At 38.2% G+C, this 22,586-nt stretch overlaps 1 protein-coding gene across 4 annotated transcripts in view; it reads right to left on the minus strand.

Annotated features, from left to right (window-relative positions):
* Nucleotides 1-22,586, minus strand: part of PRRG1 (proline rich and Gla domain 1) — a 280,952-nt gene that overhangs the window by 97,151 nt on the left and 161,215 nt on the right. The window contains exon 1 of one of the 4 annotated variants that reach the window (XM_072816965.1): nucleotides 11,441-11,528. The exons of the other annotated variants lie outside the window; for them this stretch is intronic. The gene's annotated coding sequence lies outside the window, so the exon portion shown is untranslated. Of the gene's footprint in view, nucleotides 1-11,440; nucleotides 11,529-22,586 lie in introns of those variants that run through there. 4 annotated transcript variants of the gene reach the window in all.

Raw genomic sequence — 22,586 nt, forward strand, 5'->3', positions numbered from 1 at the left:
TCAAGTCCCACATCGGGCTTCCTGCATGGAGCCTGCTTCTCCTCCCTCTGCCTGTGTCTGCCTCTCTCTCTCATGAATAAATAAATAAAATCTTAAAAAAAAAAATCCCTGCTCTCATGAAAGTTACGATCTAGATGAGAAAAAAAAAAAGGAAAGGAGGGCAGAAATCACTTAAAGGTGATGGTCTATGTAAGACAAGCACTTTTTAAATAATGGTCTCTTAGTAGTTTATCAATGACATGGCTGTTGACATATACCAGAGGTCAACAGCCACAGAAACAAATTTGTGTGTGGCTATATTCTAATAAAACTTTATTTATGGATACTGAAATTGGATTTTTATATAATTTTCATGTGTCATGAAATTTTCTTTTAAAATTTTTCAATCATTTAAAAATGTGAAAACTATTCTCAGTTCATGGGCCATACAAAAACAGGCAGCAAGCCCTTATTTGTCAACTCCTGGAATATACAATGAAATGGCTTACAAAATTTTCATAAATCAATAAGTCAAAAGAAATATAAGACCAGGATAAATATTATTGAACATAAAGACCCAGTGCTATCAATAACAAGTTAGAAAATGCCTTAATAACTTTTAAATTAGAGATACTAATTTTATATTTACAGTGGGACTTATATTTGATTCTTTCTCCTATCCCTCCCTCTCCCCATTTATACATGCACGCTAAAAAAGAAAAAAAAGTCATTACAAACTACCTCAAATAATCTAGATACCCTGTAAGTCACTTGATAAAGTCATCTATATTTCCTAACAGAAAGTTTATTTCATCCACAGTGATATTTCAATTATCACTTCCATCTGAATAAAATACAATGCTTCACCTTGACCTTTCTCCTAACTGCCACAATTCCAAATGCCCCAGAGAAATCTACCCCTGATATCATGCCACCACCTGAAACATCATGGATCTAAAACCAAATATTTTCTCTACCACAAATATAAAGTACTTTCCCCTCTGAATTTCTATAATTATACTAATTCTATTTTCATTATCTCATTCAACTCAAGTGTTGTGAGAGGATATTTTTAAGATTAAAGTTTTCTCTCAAGAGTTCATTTTTTTCCTTTTTTTGTTTTTAACTTCTTACCTATCACCTCCCCCACAAGTAGATAAGCCATTCTGTTCTCATTGTTTGAAATGAAAGACAAGCTTGGATCAGAAAAGAAAGCAAAAAGTAAGTTTTCCTAACGTGTTCCAAGGTACTTGGAGGAAAATGATTGAGGAAAACAATGAGAGCAGGGGTTCCCCCTTCAATCCCATTTACGCATTTCCTTCTCCCAGTCTAGAAAGGTTCCCCTGGGTTAAAGGGAGGAGAGAAATCAGTGGGGCCTAGGATAAATCATAGCTGAAGCTACTAAACAGAATCAAAACAACGGGCCATTTTTAGTGAGGGGCATTGCTTAAATGCCCTGGAGTCCCTTGGGAGTGGATTTAGCATCAACAGACCATAGGAACAGGATCGTTCCTGATGGTATATGGTGAAGGCTTCTCTTGGACATTAGTCCTCCCCTTACTGATGATCTCCCTGCTAGAAGAATGCCTATCCATGCCTGAGATTTTATTCATTCCCCATCCAATTTGCCCCACATATGTAGCCCTTTTGATAACGTTCCTGGACCATAGGCCTTGAAGAAGAACAGAGCCTTGGACACTCCACAATGGTGATGGTGGTGATGGTGGTAATGGTGAAGAAAAGGGTGGGGTGGGATAGGGTAGGCACTAGTAACCACTGGCCTGATTTCTTACACTATAGGTAAGTTCTGCATGTTTTGTTTTGGTTTTTTGATCTTCAGATAAATGGAATCATAATGTATACTCTTTTGGAGCTAGTTTCTCTCAACTTCATGTTTGTAAACAATTTATATCATGGCATGTGGTAATATATTTATTCTTATTAGATATATATGCTATTTATTTATTCATTCTACCACTGATGGACATTTGCATTGTATTCCAGTTTAGGAAAAGTAGTAACACGCGCCCCTATTACATGGGTTTACAAGAGTAGCACTATCCTTAGTTCAATCTAATATAACCAATCAGTAAGACCTACTCAGTCTTCCTTTGTTGTATCTCTATTACCTGATCCCAGTCTTTCCCCACTCACCACTACAAAATCTAATCATATTTCTTCAAGTTGATAGTAAGCTTCCCAAGGACAGGAAATAGCTTAATTCTCTGAATCTTTCATAAAATATATACTTAGTATGTATAAAAGGAACAGCTATTAGACATGTGTAAGCACTACAATCTAAGTGATCACTGATGGCTTTCAACATAGACATGTAAGTGGCATTTTTGACATCTTATAAAGTCTTGGGATTTTTTTCAGTGCATCATATTTCAGGTATTTCTCAGCATACAAAATGTCCCAAAGAGGGAGGTGGGCGGGGTGTGTGTGACTGGGTGACGGGCACTGAGGGGGGCACTTGATGGGATGAGCACTGGGTGTTATTCTATATGTTGGCAAATTGAACACCAATAAAAAATAAATTTATTTAAAAAATAATAAAATAAAATAGAAAAAGAAGTCCCAAAGATATTACCTAAATACGAAAAGATCCTAACATTAAGTACATACCTCTGCTCACCTTTAGTAAGGAGCTCACAGAGATGTGATACAGAAGTAGGAGCAAAAGGAAGAGGTAAATGCTGGTAGAATATTAGAACGCAGGGCCCTAACAACTCATAGCTTTAATATTTATCAGGAGAAACTTGACCACCTAGGCTTTTAGCAATAACCACCCATGAGAATAACAACAGCATACAAAACACAGTGACTGGTTATCAGATCAGCATGTACATTAATTCCTTTAATCTTTGCAATCTTATGAGTTGAGCATGGTACTATCATTAGTACTAGAGGTACAGATAAAAAATTTGATGCAGAGTAGTTAAGCAATTTGCTCAAAGTCATGCGGTTTGTAAAGTAGTAGAGCTAAGATTCTAATCCAGGCAATCTGGCTTGCATGTTCTTAACTGAGGAAGGCGAGATTTCTTCCTCCAAATGGGGTGAGAGTTTTACAATCTAAACAAAAACTTAGGGGATCCCTGGGTGGCTCAGCCGTTTGGCGCCTGCCTTTGGCCCAGGGTGCGATCCTGGATTCCCGGGATTGAGTCCCATGTCGGGCTCCCGGCATGGAACCTGCTTCTCCCTCCTCCTGTGTCTCTGCCTCTCTCTCTCTCTCTCCCTCGTTCTCTCATGAATAAATAAATTTAAAAAATTTTTTTTAAATAAAAAACAAACAAAAACTTAGATCTATATGTGAGAAATATGTGAGTATGGATTTTTTTTATTTTTTTTATAATAAATTTATTTTTTATTGGTGTTCAATTTGCCACATACGGAATAACACCCAGTGCTCATCCCATCAAGTGCCCACCTCAGTGCCCACCACCCAGTCACCCCCACCCCCCGCCCTCCTCCCCTTCTACCACCCCTAGTTCGTTTCCCAGAGTTAGGAATCTTCCATGTTCTGTCTCCCTTTCTGATATTTCCCACTCATTTTTTCTCCTTTCCCATTTATTCCCTTTCACTATTATTTATATTCCCCAAATGAATGAGACCATACAATGTTTGTCGTTCTCCGATTGACTTATTTCACTCAGCAGAATACCCTCCAGTTCCATCCACGTCGAAGCAAATGGTGGCTATTTGTCGTTTCTAATGGCTGAGTAATATTCCATTGTATACATAAACCACATCTTCTTTATCCATTCATCTTTCGATGGACACCGAGGCTCCTTCCACAGTGTGGCTATTGTGGACATTGCTGCTAGAAACATTGGGGTGCTGGTGTCCCAGCGTTTCACTGCATCTGTATCTTTGGGGTAAATCCCCAGCAGTGCAATTGCTGGGTCATAGGGCAGATCTATTTTTAACTCTTTGAGGAACCTCCACACAGTTTTCCAGAGTGGTTGCACCAGTTCACATTCCCACCAACAGTGCAGGAGGGTTCCCTTTTCTCCGCATCCTCTCCAACATTTGTGGTTTCCTGCCTTGTTAATTTTCCCCATTCTGTGAGTATGGATTTTTAAAGACACTTTACACATGTAAATAAAGCTTTTCAGCCATTAAAAGGGGTGAAGGGGGAATTATTATAAAGGGACATGAGGAAATTTTTTAGAGTGATAGATTACTCATTACCTTGACTATGATGACAATTTCATGAGTGTATACATATGCAAAAACTTATCCAATTGTACACTTTAAATATGTGCATGTATGTCAACTTCACATGTTAATTATACCTCAATAAAGCTATATGCAAAACGGATGAAATAGAACTACAGATGAACCAATCATTTAAAAAAAAGGTGCCCATAATATAGTGAGTGGAGAAAAAAAATTATGTGTTCATGATATAACTTGCTAAATATAAACACATATAAAAACATTTTATATACACATATACACACTGTTACCCGTGAGTTTTCTTACTCTGTGGTAACAGAGTAAGAAGGTACTAGAAGGAGCTTTCACTGAGGCTTCTGTCAACAGAAAGGTTACAGAGCCACCTTGAAAGAGATCCTCCAGGCCCATTCAAGCCTTCACATGACTGCAGGCCTGCAGGCCATCTTAATAGCAACTTCATAAGAGACTCTGACCCAAAACCACCCAGCTTATCTGCTCCTCTACTGCTGACTCTGAGAAAGTATGTTAAGATAATAAATGTTCATAATTTTAAGCTGCTAGGTTTAGGTATAATTTGTCATGTAGCAGTAGATAATTAACATAGTATTTGTCACTTTTATATAAAATATTATTAAAATATAGCATACAGGGGTACCTGGGTAGCTCGTGGTTGAGTATCTTCATTTGGCTCAGGTCATGATCCTGGGGTCATGGGATCAAGTCCCACATCAGGCTCCCACAGGGAGCTTGCTTCTCCCTCTGCCTATGTCTCTGCCTTTCTTTGTGTCTCTCATGAATAAATAAAATCTTTAAAAAATAAAATATGGCATACATACAGAAAAGTGCACAAGTCATAAGTATATTCCTTATTGAATTTTCATAAAGTAAGCATGCCCATGTAACTAGTACCCACATCAGGACACAAAGCAGAAAATTACCAGCACTCCAAAAAAGACCCCCTTGTGCTCCCTGTCTGGTCACTATCTCCCAAAAAGGGTACCCACTAGCCTGATTTCTTATATCATAAATAAGGTTTGGGGTATCTGGGTGGAGCAGTTGGTTAAGCCTCCAACTCTTGGTTTCAGGTCAGGTCATTACCTCAGGATCAGGGGTCGAGTCCTGTGTCAGGCTCCACACTGAGTGCAGTCTGCTTAAGATTCTCTCTCCCTCTCCTTCTGCCCCTCCTGCTTGTGCTTTTTTCTCTCTCTAAAATAGGTCTTTTAAATAAACAAACAAACAAATAAATAAATAAAATGAGGTTTGCATGTTTGTGAACTTCATATGAATGGAATCATAGTGTATGTTCTTGGATCTGGTTTCTTTTGCTCAACAGTAAGATTCATCCAAATTGCTGCATATAGTTACAGTTCATTCATTCTCACTACTGATTCCATATTAGGTATATATCCTCATTAATGTATTTTATTTTTTTAAAAAAGATTTTATTTATTTATTCATGAGAGACACAGAGAGAGAGAGGCAGAGACATAGGCAGAGGGAGAAACAGGCACCCCACAGGAAGCCTGATATAGGACACAATCCCTGGACCCCAGGATCATGTGTTGAGCCAAAGGCAGATGCTCAACCGCTAAGCCACCCGGCATCACAATGTATTTTATCATTTGATGGACACTTGGGTGGTCGTAGGTTTAGGTTTATTAGAAACAATGCTGTGAACATTCCTGTACTTGTCTTTTTATGAACCTATATCCCTATTTCTGTTGTACATATTCCTGGAAGTGGAATTATTGGGTCATAGGGATGCCTATATTCAGCTCTATTCATTACTTGAGAAACACTTTCCCAATGTTGTACCAGTATACATTCCCTACAGCAGTATAGTGGAGTTCTAGTTGCTCCACATTCTTACGAACTCTTGGTATTGTCTTTTTCATCTTTGCTATTCTAAGTAGTAATGGTATTGCATTGTACATTTTCCTAATGACTGAAGTTGAACATGCTTTTAAGATTAGCAAATGCCATGATAGCTTTCTAAAATAATGAGGTATTTGTATTATTGTGAAAGCAAGTACTTTTGAGCTGTAAAAAGTCATTGAAAAGAGACGCCTGGGTGACTCGGTGGTTGAGCGCCTGCCTTCAGCTAAGGGGGTGATCCTGGAGTCCCAGGATCGAGTCCCACGTCGGGCTCCTGCATGGAGCCTGCTTCTCCCTCTGCCTGTGTCTCTGCCTCTCTCTCTTTCTGTCTTCCATGAATAAATAAACAAAATCTTCAAAAAAAAAAAATCATGCTAGCCATAATCACTATCTACAAAACCTTTTTTTGAGGAAAACAAGGGGCACAGATGCACTTTAACCCTATTACATAGTGCCATATAATTCAGGGCAGTTCAATGCTAGTGTGGGGAAAACAGTAAATATTCTGCAAATGAAAATGTATATCATCTATAAATGTGGTCCCATTACATCATACTTCTAGAGAGGAAAAATGGTAATTTATATATAACCTAAATAGCCAATAAAATATACACTCACCTTCCTTTAACCTCACAAGCTACATTAGGCTTCACTTTTTTTTTTTTCCTTTATGAGTTACCAGAATGCACTATGGCATAAGCTGCTTATTTTTAGTTTACTGATTAAATTTTAATAAGATTCTTCAGATAGCAGAACAATCAGTTAAAGTTAATATTGCTGGACAAGATCAATGCATAATGGACACTATGTGTGAGTGAAAAAATAGAATAAACAATGTGGCTTTGGTTGTATTATCTTAGGCATACCACAGCACAGAATCTTAGCCCCTAATGTTTTTTTTTTTAATGTGATTTTTTTTTTAAAATTTATGATAGGCACACAGTGAGAGAGAGAGAGGCAGAGACACAGGCAGAGGGAGAAGCAGGCTCTATGCACCGGGAGCCCGATGTGGGATTCGATCCCGGGTCTCCAGGATCGCGCCCTGGGCCAAAGGCAGGCGCCAAACTGCTGCGCCACCCAGGGATCCCCTCTTAGCCTCTAATGTAACAAACTGGTGCTTTAAATGTGATCACCTAAGAAGCTCCACTATTCCAGTTTTTTTTTTAAATAAATGAGATCAGATATATCAAATAACTTCAAGAGCTCAATATTTACAATTCAACCAAAAAAATATAGGTTCTCACATTTTTAATAATCTCACTGTCCTATTGTGTATGCATCTCACAAAAAATGGCACTGAAAAATAATCATAAATAGCATATAGAACAAATCTGGTATAGCTCTGAGGCTTTAGAAAAAGAGTTCTTCCTAGAACATGTAATACTGCTGTATCACTAACAAAACACATCACTGTAGTGACTATGTTCAAGGATATTATATGAGGGAACCAAAATTTGATGGTTTAACACAGACAAAACATTAACCTCAACTCTAAAGAAGGTATATTTTGTAGGATGAAGTTAAGTAAACTACTAGATTTATAGCTTTCTTCAATTAAAACTATTCCTGAGTAAAGATCCATTTCCTATAAGTATCATTCAATTGTTAAAAGGAAATTTGTCTCAAGAACAAAATTAAGTTGATAATGCTACACAATAATAGAATTACATTCTATAAAAGCATCAGTATGGGTTTGTTTTAAGGTTAAAAAAAAAAAAAAAAAGGTCCATACAGAAATGCTTTTCTTTCCTTTATTACTTAGTATCTTCTCCTATAGGAGCAGCCCAGACAAAAATCTCAAGAATGGATTCCTATGAGAAGCTATTACACGGATGATCTTGGGCAACAGTGACCACATAGGTGGGGAGAAAAAAATCTAAAGATGATGGGGAATGCTAGGCTTGAACTGTCTGTTGCTACTGCTTTTAAACTCCACTGCTCAATCTAATTGAACTGGAGAGCTCTGAATTCTCAGACAAAAAGCAGAAGAGAAATGAAACTAAGGTCCTGCAAAGTCCACAAACTAGAAAATGAGCTTAATCACATTTGACTAGAAATCACCAATCCTCAATGGGAGATTTACTTTGATAATAATGTCCTATTTTGTTTAATGCTGGGCAGGATCATGTATATCTTGTTTGATGCTATATTCCCATACTCATCACTACATTTGACACATACTAGACATGCAAAATTTATTGAATAAACAAAATATTGTATTTTAACAAGTCAAGCACATATGATATTCCATTTTATCTCAAAGTTGTTTTATTCATATATTATAATAATCTCTATAAAATTAAATGCTTCATGAACATGATTCTTAATAACTTCATTATATTCATGTTTCATAATTTAACCATTTCCTAAATATACTATCATTCAGAAATAAACTTTTTTCCAACCAATAAAAAATTATGCATCCATTAAGAATTTATTCTATTATTTGTTGTCATATAGTAGTGTATTATTTAAATATAAACTCTTATTTTCATTTTTTATATTTCCTTGGGACAGAAAGTGGGAGAACCTGGATTTACCCTTCTAGAGATGGAGCTATCTTAGCCTTTGGGGCAAAGAAGTATATATTACTGGGAAAATCAGAGGAAGCTATCAGCTTTTTACACATATGTAAATTAATTTAATCAGCTTACTTCTTAATATCTAGCTGAAATAGAGTACAAGAACTGGAGTTTTCCTATGGTAGAGAAAGTCTGGCAGTGAAAGAGTTGGATGGGAGAATTGATCCTGACCAGGGATTATGCACTGGACTTAATTTTTGTTCTGTTAATCAGCTGTGAGACATTTCTGGGACTTTGTTTACTCTCCCATAAAAGGCTTCCCAGAGAAATGAACTGAGACTTGGAGAAGCTTCAGAGGAAAGGGCCAAGAGATGCCTGAGTAGCTCAGTGGTTGAGCATCTGCCTTCAGCTCAGGGCATGATCCAGGGATCCAGGATCGAGTCGAGTCCCGCTTTGGGCTCTCTGCCTCTCTGTGTGTCTCTCATGAATAAATAAATAAATCTTAAAAAAAAAAAAAAAAAAAAGAGGAAAGGGTCAAGATATAACTTGGGCACACCTTGAGGTATTTGCAGGGATTATTGTAGGCATATGATCACTTCTTGCTTTGCCTCTCATGCTAGGTTATCTAAAGGTTTAATTGTTATATACTTTTGGACATCACTTAATTTGGCACCCAAGGTCATGTTCAAATCATGATAAACAAAAGAAGCAAAACAGATACCAATTCAATATATTAAACTTAACATTTCAGTATCAAATTCATTTTATTTACTCGTACCCTACCCAGTTCTGGAAGAATTAAAGGTGATTTATATAAAATGTCATAGAAGATAAAATAAAATTTAAGTTTAAAAAGGATTTGAGGGGATCCCTGGGTGGCGCAGCGGTTTGGCGCCTGCCTTTGGCCCAGGGCGCGATCCTGGAGACCCGGGATCGAATCCCACGTCGGGCTCCCGGTGCATGGAGCCTGCTTCTCCCTCTGCCTGTGTCTCTGCCTCTCTCTCTCTCACTGTGTGCCTATCATAAATAAATTTAAAAAAAATTATTAAAAAAAATAAAAAATAAAAATAAAAAGGATTTGAGGAGGGGATCCCTGGATGGCTCAGCGGTTAAGCATCTGCCTTTGGCCCAGGGCGTGGTTCTGGAGTCCTGGGATTGAGTCCCACATCGGGCTCCCTGCATGGAGCCTGCTTCTCTCTATCTCGCTGCCTCTCTCTCTGTGTCTCTCATGAATAAATAAAATCTTTAAAAAAAAAAAAGAATTTGAGGAAAATGCAACAAAGGAAAAAATCAAGAAGAGATTCAGAGAAAAAGGAGTCAATTTTGTATATAAAAACCTTGCTGAAAGGTTGAATCTTTTTTTTAGGTTGAATCTTTGTTAAAGAGATAAACCTCCTAGGAGTCAAGGCCAAAAGAAAAACAAAATTACATGAGCCACAGTATCCCTAAGATAAAAACAAAGCAGTAAAGCAGTTGCCCAGAAGCCTCATTACTTACGATTTTGATATTAAAGAGAAAAATTATTCCTAACATCTTCCAAAGAAGAAACATAATGAATATCTTCAACATCCACATTGTAAATACAATAAGGTTTTTTATAGCGCAATTTCTTGTAGCTTCTTTGTTATAAATAGGCTAATGACAAGATAGCACCAAAACAGTGTACCCTACATTTGTATAATATATTTAGAAACTGACCCAGTCAGATGGCTTCCTAAAACTGCCTAGATACAACTGAAAACACACCAGGCAGGTCCAGTTGGGATGTCTATGTCAAAGGAAATTGCATCTAGCTGATCCAGACAAACATCATGATGGCCACTCTATACACAAAATCTACATAATCTGACTCACTGTGCTGGTCCTTCTCCAAAACACAGCAGCAGCCCTAAAAGAAATGCTTATAAGCAACCTCAGGGGCCAAGAGAATTCAGAATATCATTTTATTTTAAATAATTAAGGGTGAAGGACTGCAGTTCATCTGTGGGTAGCCTTGGGTCCCTAATAATTACACCCTGTAAGGATATTATGGAAAGCTTGCCAACTTGGTTTACCAAATAAGTAATCAAGCAGCCCAAACAAAAGATGTTTGTTATATTACAGTAATGGTTGAAAAGTAACCCTAAATCCTTATACCAGAGTCCAACTGTCTGGAGACAATACAGTAAATATTCTGGTACAGTAGGGGGAGGGAGGGAGGTCACTTTTCTGGATTACAGTTGCTTTAGTACTCAATTTTCAGGTGGGTTTGAATTCCTCTGTCATTCATTTATTTCCCCTAGTTACACACCTTTTAATCAGAGTTGAGATGATGGAGCAGGGGGTACAGAGGGGGCTTTATCTGAACTTTTTTTTTTTTTTTTTTGCTCTGCCAGCATTACAACAAGAATCATCTTCATGCCATTTTACTCAATCTGCATATTAGGAACCCTGTGAGTCCAGTAAGATGAATAATATCATACCTGTCTTAAAGATGAGGAAATCAAGCCTTGGTTTGGTTACATTGTCATTATTTGGTAGAACCCATAGCACATTCCAGGTCTGATTCTCACTCTAATACTTTCCCTAATGAACCAAGAATGTAAAATTTGCAGTTACCAGCTTAATTTTATAAGTCCTTTATAATACTAAAATGGCTGTTTATGCAACTTATAATTAAAAGCAACAAATACAAGATGCCTGGATGGCTCAGCAGTTGAGTGTCTGCCTTTGGCTCAGGGTGTGACCCTGGGGTCCTGGGATAGAGTCCCACATTGGACTCCCTTTGAGGAGCTTGCTTCTCCCTCAGCCTATGTCTCTGCCTCTCTCTCTCTCTCTCTCTCTCTCTCATGAATAAATAAATAAAATTAAAAAAAAAAACACAAATACAACTGCATGCAAACCTGAATGAGAGGTCCTATGACAAACAAGGATGACATCTTAGGTTGAGTTGTAGTCTCTTTTATTTGCTTTTTCACTCCAACAAGAGTCCTACAAAACAAGTCAAATTAGCTCTCTATGCATAGTATATACTTTCCCACTTCCAAGCCTTTGTTCATACCATTCTCCTTATATTAAATATAACGTCCCCACGAGGAACCTAGCTGGTTCAACTGGAGGAGCATGGAACACTTAATATCTGGTGGTGAGTTCAAGCCCCGTGCTGGGTAGAGAGATTAAACATAAATAAACGAATAAATAAATAAAATATGATGTCCCTTCCTTTTGGCTTATTTTTACCCTAAAGCCATTATTAATGACAGTATATTCCAACCTCCTTAGAAATATAGCTCTATCAGTTTAAGAGGATACAATCTCTCCTCTAAATTTCTATAGAGGACAATGTGTAGTACTCATTTGCCAAATATTACTCTTCCTTGTTTACTCACCAGTTTTCTACGTGTGTATTATCTCTTCCCGGATTGTAAGCTGCTTGAGGGAATGAGGCCATCACTTGGCCTTTCTACAGTGATGATAGTATCTAGCACTCAGCTGACACAGAGAAAACACTCAATAACTGATGGCTAAAAGAGCGAGTCCCCTGAACAGTCTAAAAACAACAGCTGCCTACTTCACTACCTTTCACTATAAACTCAGTCTTAATTTCCCAATTTCACTTTTACCTTTCTTTTTTAATTTTAACTGTCCATAACATGAAGCCGAATTACACGCTTTTTTAACACTGGATTGATGACAGATTCCTGTATGACATATATGGAGCATATTTTCTATTCACCAAACTGAAGTATACTTAAAGCAAACAACTTGGAACATATATAAATTGTCATTGCTGCTTTGTAATCTATCATATATTTTTTTCATTGATTTAATTAGTCCTCTATTGATGTTTATTTAGGATAGTTCCATTTCTTTATCGTAAATAATGCTGATAAATGTACCTACCTATATTTGTATACATATCTCTTATTGTTTTCTGAAATTAAATTCTTAGGGTAATATGTATTGCTCATTGGCTTTCCAGAAAGTTTGAAGCAGTTTCATTTTCACCACCAATGTCCGAGGGTGCTCATTTACAGAGAGTGGTTGCCTGATGTTGCCTTCAGGGAGAATGACAGTGAAGTAAAGAGAAAGAATCAGATTAGGGAGGGTTAGGTCTTTTTTTTAAAGATTTGAAAAGAATAATGGTAGACATATAAGTTTTTATTATGTTGCTCTTTTTTATGTTTAATTTTCTTAATTACAACAAAACTTTTAAATACTATTCCCTACTTGTCAACAATGAGTATGAACATTTTTTTCAGATCTGTGAATTCCGTGAATTACAAATGGTATTTCATTGCTTTAGTTTACAATTCCTTGATCATCAGTCAGGTTGAATATATGTGTATGTATGTACACATCCATCTATCCATCTATCTATATCTATCTATCTATCCATCCTTCTATGAACCTGTAGCTTTTAGTTAAAATTTTATGCCCTCTGGGGCCCCTGGCTGGCTCAGTCAGTAGAGCATGCTACTCTTGATCTGGGGGTTGCGAGTTCAAGCTCCATGTAGAGCCTGAAGTTTATTTAATAGAGTTTACTTAATAAGAAAATTTTGTGCTCTCTATCCTGATAGGTGTGTGCACTCTCTGTTTTTAATTTCAAAAGCATGCATGAGGAACATCTTCTTTCAAAAATTAAGCTTCTAACCAAAAGAACTAACTTAGAAGTAGGATCTTTACGTGTGTGGTCTTTATTTGATCTCTTTATATTTGTGGCTCTGAAAGGAAAAAAAATTCTCTACTACCAAATTGGGCATAAATTTCCTAGATGTAACTAAAAAATACAGAAACCCGCAGAAAAGCTCCTGGCTTTCCTAGAACAATTACGTAGAAGGAAAGCCTGGTCTCTGAGGAAAGGGATCTGTGTAATATATATGACTGTAGGGCTTTCCTATTGCTGTGGTAGGAAGAGAATTTATGGCTGAAAACAAATGTTCTGTATATGGATCAAGATACATTAAAATTCACAACTATCTAGAGAACACAATAAGGGACACACGTGTAAATTCATGATTCAAAGGGAAGGAGGACCCTAAGAAGGCAGCAGAGAACAACAGCAGGGGGAAGCAGGAAGGATTAGAGTTCTAACAGTTCCCAGCTGCCCTCAACTTCATTCTTAAAGCTTAAGAGGACACCCAGAGACTGCTGATAAGGAAATTACATAAACTCACTAAATAAAAGGACACAACAAAGGCTGCAGCCTCTCCCTCTATCAAATGCAATTCACAGAAGGAGGAAGAAATTGAGAGTTGAAGGACAACTAAAAAGAAGAAAATTACAGAATCCTAGGAAGCAGATTATGGAGTCCATCACTCACAGAATTAAATGGTTTCCACGCTGCTGGGGCCAAGTTCCTGGAACTACATTCTCTTGTACTACTGTTTATTCCCCTTCCTGACCATATCCTTCACTTTGGAACTGGTCAAAGTAAGTTTAACTTGAAACCACAAGCCAGGCCATACTTTTAAAATAGATAACAAAGAGTCTGAAGAAAGAGCAAGTAACAGATTTTCTCCTTGATATTTAAGATGGTAAGCTTACTGCTGAATTATGTTCAATATGTGACGTAATTGATTGGACATGTACCAAAACATCTTTGAGAAAGATTCCAATCCTGAGTATGGCATTGTAGACTAACCTACATAAAGGTTATCCACAACACCTTTGCCCCCTGACTTTCTCCAATATAAGTACTAGAAAAGCTCTCAGACTCCCTTGAACTACGTGTGGCCATGTAACTCAGATCTAGCTAATACGATGTAAGAGGAAAGTCTTTTCTTCAAGTGGACATACTTCTGGCAAACCCTTCTGCCATTTGCCCTCTTTCTTTTGCTTGGGATACAGACATGAGATGTGGAGCATAGCCATTGTACGAACATGAGAATGAGAACCATATGCTAAGCCTGGTGGGCTAGAAAAACAGAAAGATATGTGCCCTTGAAGACACCACCCTTGAACTGTCTACCTCCAAAAACTTATTTTATAGGATAAATATACCCTTATCTAAACTTCTACTAACTGCATTTCCTGCTAATTGCAGCCAAATTCATTCCTATTAATATGCTAGGAATAGATAAATAGTAATTGAGTTCTCCACTATGATAGACAAATAGGGATCCCTGGGTGGCGCAGCGGTTTGGCGCCTGCCTTTGGCCCAGGGTGCGATCCTGGAGACCCGGGATCGAATCCCATGTTGGGCTCCCGGTGCATGGAGCCAGCTTCTCCCTCTGCCTATGTCTCTGTCTCTCTCTCTCTCTCTCTGTGTGACTATCATAAATAAATAAAAATTTTTTAAAAAGAGACAAATACATACCAAAAATGCAATAAAAATGTCATCAATGCTGCAAAAGAAGCAAAGGATACGTTAAGGGAAAAGTAGTCTGGTCCATTGTATCCAGAAAAGATATGAAGGCTTCACAGACAAGGCAACATTTGAGACTTGAAATATGAAGACTTGTTTGCTAGGAGCATAAGAGACAGAATATCCTACACCTTGCCTTCTGCCCAACACTGCTACCTCTTTTCCTATGCTAAAACAAGTAAAGAAATTCAGGACATTGCAATATAGTATACTTCTCATTCTTTACTACCACAGCCAAGCACTGTGCTGGTACTCAATGATTACCAAAATGACATAAAACCTACCCTCATGTTGCTCACAGTCTAATGGAAATTCTCAAGGCTATCTCAATAAAACAAATAGTGACAACTCAGTGGCTATATAACTATAGCTTAAATATACTGTTGTGTTTGGCCTATAAGGAGTCTGATCTTCCAAGTCTTCCAAACTAAAACTTACTCTTGTTTCCTTATCACCTAGGAATTACCTCTCTTAAAGTTAAAGGAAGAGCACCATGTTGTCATTTGTGAGTATTAAAAATCTCAGTGCAATTACTAACCTGGCAAAAATCCAAGGAGATCAGATCAGTCTATTTTGCAACTCATGGATTCAAGGCCTCTGGAGGCAACCTGGATCCAAGTACTTAAGAAAACTACCTTACTATCTATCCACCTCCTTGGAAGCTGCTTCTGAAATGTCTAGCTACAATTTTAGCTACCAAGGAAAGTCAATCTTAGGGAAAGTTCCTTCCATAAACCATCTTAGTTATTAATTTGAAAATTCTCTTTGGAAAGCATTTCACTAAATTTCATATAAGCATTATAGAATTCTGATACCTCACACAGCTTATTCTAAAACAGACTGTCTCCCAGACATCATGAAACATGAGGAATATTTTCTAGAAAATACACTTCCTTGGGGGCACCTGGGTGGCTCAATGGTTGAGCATCTGCCTTTGTCTCAGGTCATGATCCCAGTGTCCTGAGATTGAGTCCTGCATCGGGCAGGGAGCCTACTTCTCTCTCTGCCTATGTCTCTCTCTCTCTCTCATGAATAAATAAAACCTTTTAAAAAAGAAAGAAATTACACCTCCTTATATCCCACTCAACTGAAGTATTCATCTACCTCAGAGATGTGAGAGTAAGATGAGGGGTAGTAATGAATGTGGTCTGGTACAGAACTAACAAAAATGCAACGGGATGTTCAAAAGAATCAAACATAAATTCAGTAAATTATAAATGATCTCTAAAGGGTGCCTGGGTGGCTCAGTCAGTTAACAGTCTGCCTTCAGCTCAGGTCATGATCCCAGGGTCCTGCATTGGGCTCCCTGCTTGGTGGGAAGTCTGCTTCTCCTTCTCCCTCTGCCCCAGCTCCTGCTGTCTCTCTCATTCTCAAATAAATAAAATCTTTAAGAAAAAATCCTTTTAGGGATACCTGGGTGGCTCAGTGGTTGAGTACCTGCCTTCAGCTCAGGGCATGATCCCAGAGTTCTAGGATTGAGTCACGCATCAGGCTCCCCACAGGGAGCCTGCTTCTCCCTCTACCTATGTCTCTGCCTCTCTGTGTGTCCTTCATGAATAAATAAATATATTTTTAAAATCCTTTTAAAAAAATAAATGAGAAAAAAAATATATAAATAAGTGGGGCAGCCTGGATGGCTCAGTGGTTTAGTGATGCCTTCAGCCCAGGGTGTGATCCTTGAGACCTGGGATCGAGTCCCACTTTGGGCTCTCTGCATGGAGCCTGCTTCTCCCTCTGCCTGTGTCTCTGCCTCTCTGTGTCTCTCATGAATAAGTAAATAAAAATTAAAAACATAAATAAAAATAAATGATCTCTGAAAATCATTTGGAAAAAATTGAATCCTGTTGGCAACAGAGTATCCATAAAAATATTCTTTGCCCCCCCCCCAAAAAAAAAAGAAAAAAGAAAAAATATTCTTTGCCCTTACTTACCCTGTTATTCTGATCTATGATAATTTTCACATTTTTACTGCTCACTCATGCAATTAAGGCCTCAAAGCAGCTTGGGGACACCGGATTTCACCCCAGGTTATGTGAGGAACAAAGAGGCTGCAACCAGGGGGATCTGTAGTTATTGGCCACTTGAGCCAAAAGCAAAACAGCTACCACAGCCCCTTAGAAGTCCCAAGCCTTCTCAGGACTCACCAGTTTGCCTACAGCACTGCGTAAATAGAAACCTAGGGCAGAGAACTAAAGGGCCTTTCTGACTTAGGATCCTGAATACTTGGATTAATCTCAGGAAATAGTTCCTACTACCTCTTTTTTTTTTTTTAAGATTATTTATTTATTCATGAGAGACACACACACAGAGAGAGAGAGAGAGAGAGAGAGAGAGAGAGGGAGGGAGGCAGAGATACCGGCAAAGGGAGAAGCAGGCTCCATGCAGGAAGCCTGACGTGGGACTCAATCCCAGGTCTCCAGGATCAGGCCCTAGGCTGAAGGCAGCGCTAAATTGCTAAGCCACCCGGGCGGCCCATCTACTACCTCTCTTATACATTAATCACACTAACAGGTCAATACCAACCTCTAATATTAATGACGGACCAATGTGGCTGCTTTGATCTCCTTCCCATTAAATAGTGAGTAGCACCTAGAGTACAGCCTGAGATTAACCATAATGATATCAAGACCCTACATAATTTCTTACATATAAATTAACAAGGTATTGAGCCAAAGGATTGCAAGTTGTATTTTGATGAATTCTATACTTTGTATGTATGTAGACATATGCTTCAGAACACTTTAACCCCAATATTAGAGAAACTTTAATCCTTAGCTATCCTATAACCAGAATTCCTTGATGATTTCTATAAACTTACTTGCTATATGCATCCTTAAGGTGTTCAAGTTAATAATCTCATTTACCATGGTTGTCATATCAAGTAGAAACTATAAAATGAACTTTATTTAATTAGTTAGCTCACTACTCCCTACAATCCTTCAGCAAATGAGTTACAAGTAAGAAATAACCATTACATGGATTTTTCCAAACAATCTGCATATCACTATATAGTATTATATCACTATATAACAAAGTATATCATTGACATATTAATCTTTTAAATGGCTTGAAATATTATTGGCCATGTATCTACATGAGTACAAGAAGAAACATACACAGGGGTGCCTGGGTGGCTCAGTTGGTTGAGTGTCCAACTTTTGATTTCAGCTCAGGTCATGATCTCAGGGTCATGGGATGGAGCCCCGCATTGGGCTCCACACTGGGAAAGGAGCCTGCTTGGGATTCTCTCTTCTTCTACCTCTGCCCTTTCCTTGCCAGTGTTCTCTCTCTCTCTCTCTCTCTCTCTCTCTCTCTCTCTCTCTCTATATATATATATATATATATATATATACACACACACACATACACATAAATACATACACACAAATATATTTCTTTAGTCATCTTATTTTTGAGATAATCAAAATGCTCTCAGCCAATTTATTAACGGTGAGTGATTTGTTATGGTGAATCCATAATTAATGGTTCAGATAACATTTACTGAATATCTACAGTAGGGACTGTACTAAGCAAAGCAGAACCTCGTATTTAGTTTAAAAGAGCCGTATAAAAATAAATAAATAAGCCATATAAGTTTTAAAAACTTTCCAGGCTTTATGAAAAGTTATTCTATTTTCAAAACAACTTAGTAAGGTGGGCTCACATAGGTTGCTCACAGTCCCCAAAGAATTCTGCTTAAGTCTAAAATGTCTCCTTCTCCTACTCTTTGTCATTAGATACAAGCATTTAATTTTTTTCTGTTCATTTGTTATTTTTCTTTTTTTTTAATTTTTATTTATTTATGATAGTCACAGAGAGAGAGAGAGAGAGAGAGGCGCAGAAACACAGGCAGAGGGAGAAGCAGGCTCCATGTACCGGGAGCCCGATGTGGGATTTGATCCCGGGTCTCCAGGATCGCGCCCTGGGCCAAAGGCAGGTGCCCAACCACTGCGCCACCCAGGGATCCCTTTTCTTAAGTTTTTATTTAAATTCCAGTTAGTTAACATACAATGTAATATTAATTTCAGGTGTACAATACAGTGATTCAATACTTCCACACAAAATCCAGTGCTCATTACAAGTGCACTCCTTAATCCCCATCACCTATTTCACCCATTCCCCAACCCATTTCTCTTCTGGGAACCATCAGTTTGTTCTCTATAGTTAAGACTCTATTTCTTGGTTTGCCTCTCACTCTCTTTTTTCCCCCTTTGTTCATTTCTTTTTATTTCTTTTTATGTTTATTTATTCATGAGACACACACACACACACACACAGAAAGAGAGAAAGAGAGAGAGAGAGAGAGAGAGAGGCAGAAACATAGACAGAGGGAGAAGCAGGCTCCATGCAGGGAGCCTGATGTGGATCCTGGGACTCCAGGTTCACACCCTGAGCAGAAGGCAAACACTCAACTGCTGAGCCACCCAGGCAGCCTGTTTTCTTTTTTAAATTCCACATTTGAATGAAATCATAGGATATTTGTCTTTATCTGATTTATTTCACTTAGCATAATACTCTTTAACTCCATCTGTGTCATTTCAAATGACAAGATTTTGTTCCTTTTCATGGTTGAGTAATATTCCAGTGTGTGTGTGTGTGTGTGTGTGTGTGTGTGTGTGTGTGTTTGTGTGTGTATCACTTCTTTACCCATTCATCAGTCAATGGACACTTGGGCTGTTTCCACAATTTGGCTACTGTAGATAATGTTGATATAAATATTGGGGTGCATGTACTCTTTTGAATCTGTATTTTTGTATCCTTTGGGTAAATACCTAGTAGGGAAATTGCTGAATCATAGGATAGTTCTATTTTTAACTTTTTGAGGAACCTGACACTGTTTTCTACAGTGGTTGTACCACTTTGCATTCCCACCAACAGTGCAAGAGGGTTCCCTTTATCTAAATCCTCACTAACACTTGTTTGTGTTGACCTTAGCCACCTGACAGGTATGAGGTTATATCTCATTGTTGTTTTGCTTTGCATTTCCTTGATGATCAATAATACTGAGTGTCTTTCATGTGTCTGTTGGCCATCTACACATATTCTTTGGAAACATGTCTTTTCAATGTTTTCAGCCCATTTTTAAAAATTGGATTATTTTTGGGTGTTGGGCTTTTTAAGTTCTTTATAGATTTCTGGATACTAACCCTTTATTGGCTATGTCCTTTGCAAATATCTTTTCTCATTCTATAGCTGCCTTTTAGTTTTGTTCATTGTTTCTCTTACTGTGCAGAAGCTTTTTATTTTACTACAGTCCTAACAGTTTGTTTTTGCTTTTGTTACCCTTACCTCAGGATATATATCTAGAAAGAAGCTGCTATGAACAACGTCAAATAAGTTACTGCCTGTGTTCTCTTCTAGGATTTTTACGGTCTCAGGTCTCATACTTAGATCTTTCATCCATTTTGAATTTAGTCTTCTTTCCTTTTTTAAAAATTTTATTTTTATTTTTTTAATTTAGTTTTCTATTATAATTTTAAAAAAGGGAATCCATGGGCACCCTGGATGGCTCAGCAATTTGGCACCGCCTTCAGTCCAGGGCATAATCCTGGAGACCAGGATCGAGTCCCACATCGGGCTCCCTGCATGGAGCCTGCTTCTCCCTCTGCCTGTGTCTCTGCCTCTCTGTGTCTCTCATGAATAAATAAAATCTTTTTTTAAAAAATAAACTTGGGGATCCCTGGGTGGCGCAGCGGTTTGGCGCCTGCCTTTGGCCCAGGGCGCGATCCTGGAGACCCGGGATCGGATCCCACATCGGGCTCCCGGTGCATGGAGCCTGCTTCTCCCTCTGCCTGTGTCTCTGCCTCTCTCTCTTTCTCTCTCTGTGACTATCATAAATAAATAAAAATAAAATAAATAAAAAATAAAAAAAATAAAAAATAAAAAATAAACTTAAAAAATAAATAAATAAATACGAAATCCAGTTTCATTCTTTTGCATGTTTCATTCTTTTGCATTCTTTTAGCTGTCCAGGTTTCCCAACATCATTTGTTGAAGAGACAGTCTTTTTCCCATTGGATATTCTTTCCTGCTTTAAGATTAATTGACCATATAGTTATGGGTTCCTTTCTGGGTTTTCTACTCCGTTCCATGGATCTATGTGTCTATTTTTGTGCTGGTACCATACTGTTTTGATTACAACAGCTTTGTAATATAACTTGAAGCCCAGAATTATGAAGCCTCTAAGGGTGCTTTTCTTTTTCAAGGTTGCTTTAACCATTTGGGGTCTTTTGTGGTTCCATACAAATTTTAGGACTATTTGTTCTAGCTCTGTGAACAATGCTGTTAGTATTTTGATAGAGAATGCATCAAGCCGGTAGACTAGGGATCCCTGGGTGGCTCAGCGGTTTAGCGCCGCCTTCAGCCAGGGGTGTGATCCTGGAGACCCAGGATCGAGTTCCATGTTGGGCTCCCTGCATGGAGCCTGCTTCTCCCTCTGCCTGTGTCTCTACCTCTCTCTCTCTCTCTCTGTCTCTCATGAATAAATAAAAATAAAATCTTAAAAAACAAAACAAAACGGTAGACTGCTTTGGGTAGTATAGACATTGTAACAATATTTGTTCTTCTAATCTATGAGCATGGAATATCATTCCATTTCTTTGTGTCCTCATCAATTTCTTTCATCAGTGTTTTACAGTTTTCAGAGTACAGGTCTTCTACCTCTTTGGTTAGGTTTAATCCTAGGTATCTTACTGTCTTTGGTACAATTGTAAATGGGAGTGATTCCTTAATTTCTTTCTGTTGCTTTGTTATTGGTGTATAGAAATGCAACAGATTTCTGTACATTGATTTTGTATCCTGCGACTTCACTGAATTCGTTTTTCAGTTCTAGCAGCCTTTTGGTGGACCCTTTCAGGTTTTCTATATATATCCTACCCCCTTTTGTATGGAAAACAAAGAGGCTAGGACAACACAAGATTCAGTCTTACAGTCACTAAAGGAACACATGGTCTTGGTTTCTAAGAGGTTATCCAGTAAAAAAATTTTTTGTTCTCAAGGAAATGACAGGTATGATAAACACAGAACCTATAGGACTCTCTCCATCCCCTGCACATATACACACAGAAAACAACTACAGAACCTGGTTTTAGTATAAAGAGAAACAATCTTAAGATATTAGACGGTGAACAAAAGCATACAGGCTCTCACAGGGGACTTATAGTTGCTGGAAGGAATAGAGACAGGGAGCTAAACAAATAAATTTTCATCACCACGGCTTTTAGCCTGGGGCTAAGTGCAGCACTTGTGGTGAATAGCAGTTACAGAGGGCACACATGGGGGTGGGGGGAGGAGGCATTATTCAGGTCTACCGAACCAGAAGAGCAGAGTTGGGAAAATGCTGAAGGAAGTGGGAGAATCCCAGAAGGAAGAGAGCTAGAGAAGGAATTCTGTCTATCCATATTTTTAACTGAATCCTGGACCACACTGGTGTGAAACAAACGCAAAGCAAAAGAACAAATTCTGAACCAAGACGATAGCTGCCACTCAAAAGGTGCCAGTGAGTGAAAAGAAGCAGACAGGCACTGGCAGACTGTGCTCACTTGGAAGAGGGGAGATGGCATGCCTTTTAGTCTGGAACCGGGTACAGTCCACAGCAGAAGTGAGCACATATTAAAAAACCCAGTCATTCAGGCCTAGATAACCAGATAAAAAGAATCCGGGAAATCATGAGCATTGAAAAG

The sequence above is a fragment of the Canis lupus genome, chromosome X (genome assembly GCF_048164855.1).
Source record: "Canis lupus baileyi chromosome X, mCanLup2.hap1, whole genome shotgun sequence".
Classification (NCBI taxonomy): Eukaryota; Metazoa; Chordata; class Mammalia; order Carnivora; family Canidae; genus Canis; species Canis lupus.